This window comes from Pleurodeles waltl, chromosome 3_2 (assembly GCF_031143425.1).
Source record: "Pleurodeles waltl isolate 20211129_DDA chromosome 3_2, aPleWal1.hap1.20221129, whole genome shotgun sequence".
Taxonomy (NCBI): domain Eukaryota; kingdom Metazoa; phylum Chordata; class Amphibia; order Caudata; family Salamandridae; genus Pleurodeles; species Pleurodeles waltl.
In genome coordinates this window covers 226,572,556-226,577,213 of record NC_090441.1, presented here as the reverse complement: position 1 = coordinate 226,577,213, position 4,658 = coordinate 226,572,556, and positions in this window count along the sequence as shown.

Here is a 4,658-nt window from a genome sequence, read left to right as displayed (position 1 = left end):
CACAGAGGAATTAGAAGGCCCCCCACAGTTTCGCCTACAGTTTCTCCTGCATTCGGTAGGGCACCCCCTATATCGTCAGAGTCAGTATAGGCTGGCAAGCAAGGCAGTGTCACCACTTCTAATGTCCCGCCTGACTCTTCTCCTGGCTCGGAATCGCTTTTGTTGGCGGGAGACCCGAATTGGACACCCTCTGCTGTGTCTGCTGTGTCTGCTGTGTCCTCACCTAGGTTTGCGAATCCCCCCTGGGATTGCTGGATGGTTCTGGGGTCCTGGTCCTGGTCCTGATCCTGATCCTGGTTCTGGTCTAACCCTAGGCTTTGTAGACTTTTGAGCTCCTGCTCTGATCTTTGGGAATCCGCTAGGTGAGTGAGCGCCTTGTTGGCCTCCCTAGCCTTCTTTGTTTTTCCTCTTGTCCCAACCATCTTCCGGTTACCGTTCGCTGCTCACCGTTCACCACTCCCCTTGGCTCCTTGGTTCCTTACTGGGTTCCTTCCTTGCTTGGTCTTTAGAAGAGACCACCAACAACAACGACAAGTCCCAGTCCAAGTCCAAGGCCAAGGCCAGCTAGGGCCAACTAGGGCTATGGCTAGAGCTGTTGCTGTGGCTGCGGCTGGGTGAGGCTGGGTGAGACGACGTGGCGCGGTTGAGTACCGATGCCGGAGCCGAGGGCAGGGGCAGGAGCAGGGGAGGAGCAGGAGCAGGAGAGGGGTTCAATGGCCAGGATGGACTCCCTCCCCCCCACGAAGTCTGCTTACCCGGTCTCTCCCGGTCAGTCCCGGTCAGTCCTCACCCGGTCTGCTCTCCCGCTCAGCGTCTTTTCCAGGAGGGGCTGCAGGAGGTCACAGGGGTCCACAGGGGGACGGCAGGGCTCCTTCTCCTTCTCCTTCTGGCTCCCTTTGACTCTGGCTTCTGGCTTTCCGGCTCCTCCAGCGCCCAGGTTACGCCTGGTCCTGCCGTAATGCCAACCCACAGCCGGGGCGCACAGAGATCCTCTGACCCCCCAAAGGCCGCGGCAACGCCGTGCTCCGTGCGTGAGCCGACCGGCAAGAATTCTCCTCGGGCCCCCAAAGCAGCAATAGCGGTTGAGGCAGTAGCGGCAGTAGCGGGCGCGTTCGGCAGCGTTCGTGCTCCGCACTGCACTCAGCGCGACGTGAACCACCCGGCGCCTACGTGTATCCAATCTTGAGCTCGGCAATCACGCGAATCAGCGAAACTTCAGAAGCAAGAGCTGTGGGCTGGCGTTGCTGGCAGTTGAAAAACTGTCTATCCAAATCCAGCTGTTGCTTCTTGAGCTTCAGTCTGGTTTGTTCCACTCTCAATCTATTGAGCTCCCTTTCTAACAATCTGTCATCAGGGTGGGTGGGAGGGACATTTCTAGATACAGAGGTATGATGGGAATGAACAGAAGGAGACCTGTCCCTTACAGAGGGCACCCTAACAGCTTGGCTACCAGTATAATGTGAGAGCACACCATCAGTATGGTGTGATTCAACCTCTGTACCAACTATGCTAGACTGTCTAGTAATGGGCAGGCTGAGAAGTTTCTTTCCTGAATCTTTTCCTGGGGGAGTCCCTGGATCAGATTGAGAACCATTAGCTACTTTTTCACCAGATTGGGCACTTATGGCCTTATCCTGTACTCTAAGCATGTTAATTAACAGTTCTAAGGAAGGATTCTTCCCTACACTCAAACCTCTCTCTATGCAGAGACTCCTTGCTCCTTTCCAGCTATGGTGATCATATGCAAGTTTGGACAGTTCAACATTTTTTCCTGTGCCAGACATTTTTTAGAGAGAGTTAAAGTGATAGAAAAAGAAAAAAAAAATTTCAGAACTTTTTGGAAAGACAGAAAAAACTTTTTAAACTTTTAAGAACTTTTTGAAAGTTTAGGAGTACTTTTCAGCACTTAGAAAAGAGTGAAAAGAGGAAATGCAAAACTTTTTGGCTATGTGTATATACACTGACCTTGTTTTGTATATTTTTCTCTTATGAAAAGTACAATGACAAGAGTGGTAAGTAGTCTCCAGCACTTATCCCACCACTGCACAACCAATGTAGGAGGCTGGACTGGCTTGTAGTGAGTACCAAGGGGTACTTGCACCTTGCACCAGGCCCAGTTATCCCTTATTAGTGTATAGGGTGTCTAGCAGCTTAGGCTGATAGATAATGGTAGCTTAGCAGAGCAGCTTAGGCTGAACTAGGAGACGTGTGAAGCTACTACAGTACCACTTAGTGTCATATGCACAATATCATAAGAAAACACAATACACAGTTATACTAAAAATAAAGGTACTTTATTTTTATGACAATATGCCAAAGTATCTTAGAGTGTACCCTCAGTGAGAGGATAGGAAATATACACAAGATATATATACACAATAGCAAAAATATGCAGTATAGTCTTAGAAAACAGTGCAAACAATGTATAGTTACAATAGGATGCAATGGGGAAACATAGGGATAGGGGCAACACAAACCATATACTCCAGAAGTGGAATGCGAACCACGAATGGACCCCAAACCTATGTGACCTTGTAGAGGGTCGCTGGGACTATTAGAAAATAGTGAGAGTTAGAAAAATAACCCTCCCCAAGACCCTGAAAAGTGAGTGCAAAGTGCACTAAAGTTCCCCTAAGGACAAAGTAGTCGTGTTAGAGGAATAATGCAGGAAAGACACAAACCAGCAATGCAACACCTGTGGATTTCCAATCTAGGGTACCTGTGGAACAAGGGGACCAAGTCCAAAAGTCACAAGCAAGTCGGAGATGGGCAGATGCCCAGGAAATGCCAGCTGCGGGTGCAAAGAAGCTTCGACTGGACAGAAGAAGCTGAGGTTTCTGCAGGAACGAAAAGGGCTAGAGACTTCCCCTTTGGTGGACCGATCTCTCTCGCCATGTAGAGTCGTGCAAAAGTGTTTTCCCGCCGGAAAAATGCCAACAAGCCTTGCTACACGCAAATCGTGCGTTTGGCGTTTTTGGACGCTGCTGGGGCCCAGGAGGGACCAGGAGGTCGCAAATTGGACCTGAAGAGAGAGGGGACGTCAAGCAAGACAAAGAGCCCTCACTGAAGCAGGTTGCATCCAGAGAAGTGCCAGAAACAGGCACTACGAGGATGCGTGAAACGGTGCTCGCCGAAGTTGCACAAAGGAGTCCCACGTCGCCGGAGACCAACTTAGAAAGTCGTGCAATGCAGGTTAGAGTGCCGTGGACCCAGGCTTGGCTGTGCACAAAGGATTTCCGCCGGAAGTGCACAGGGGCCGGAGTAGCTGCAAAGTCGCGGTTCCCAGCAATGCAGCCCAGCGAGGTGAGGCAAGGACTTACCTCCACCAAACTTGGGCTGAAGAGTCACTGGACTGTGGGGGTCACTTGGACAGAGTCGCCGGATTCGAGGGACCTCGCTCGTCGTGCTGAGAGGAGACCCAAGGGACCGGTAATGCAGCTTTTTGGTGCCTGCGGTTGCAGGGGGAAGATTCCGTCGACCCACGGGAGATTTCTTCGGAGCTTCTGGTGCAGAGAGGAGGCAGGCTACCCCCACAGCATGCACAAGCAGGAAAACAGTCGAGAAGGCAGCAGGATCAGCGTTACAGAGTTGCAGTAGTCGTCTTTGCTACTATGTTGCAGGTTTGCAGGCTTCCAGCGCGGTCAGCGGTCGTTTCCTTATCAGAAGGTGAAGAGAGAGATGCAGGGGAACTCGGCTGAGCTCATGCATTCGTTATCTGAAGTTTCCCCAGAGACAGAGACCCTAAATAGCCAGAAAAGAGGGTTTGGCTACCTAGGAGAGAGGAAAGGCTACTAACACCTGAAGGAGCCTATCAGCAGGAGTCTCTGACGTCACCTGGTGGCACTGGCCACTCAGAGCAGTCCAGTGTGCCAGCAGCACCTCTGTTTCCAAGATGGCAGAGGTCTGGAGCACACTGGAGGAGCTCTGGACACCTCCCAGGGGAGGTGCAGGTCAGGGGAGTGGTCACTCCCCTTTCCTTTGTCCAGTTTCGCGCCAGAGCAGGGGCTAAGGGGTCCCTGAACCGGTGTAGACTGGCTTATGCAGAATTGGGCACATCTGTGCCCAACAAAGCATTTCCAGAGGCTGGGGGAGGCTACTCCTCCCCTGCCTTCACACCATTTTCCAAAGGGAGAGGGTGTCACACCCTCTCTCAGAGGAAGTTCTTTGTTCTGCCATCCTGGGCCAGGCCTGGCTGGACCCCAGGAGGGCAGCTGCCTGTCTGAGGGGTTGGCAGCAGCAGCAGCTGCAGTGAAACCCCAGGAAGGGCAGTCTGGCAGTACCAGGGTCTGTGCTACAGACCACTGGGATCATGGGATTGTGCCAACTATGCCAGGATGGCATAGAGGGGGCAATTCCATGATCATAGACATGTTACATGGCCATATTCGGAGTTACCATTGTGAAGCTACATATAGGTAGTGACCTATATGTAGTGCACGCGTGTAATGGTGTCCCCGCACTCACAAAGTTCAGGGAATTGGCTCTGAACAATGTGGGGGCACCTTGGCTAGTGCCAGGGTGCCCTCACACTAAGTAACTTTGCACCTAACCTTTACCAGGTAAAGGTTAGACATATAGGTGACTTATAAGTTACTTAAGTGCAGTGTAAAATGGCTGTGAAATAACGTGGACGTTATTTCACTCAGGCTGCAGTGGCA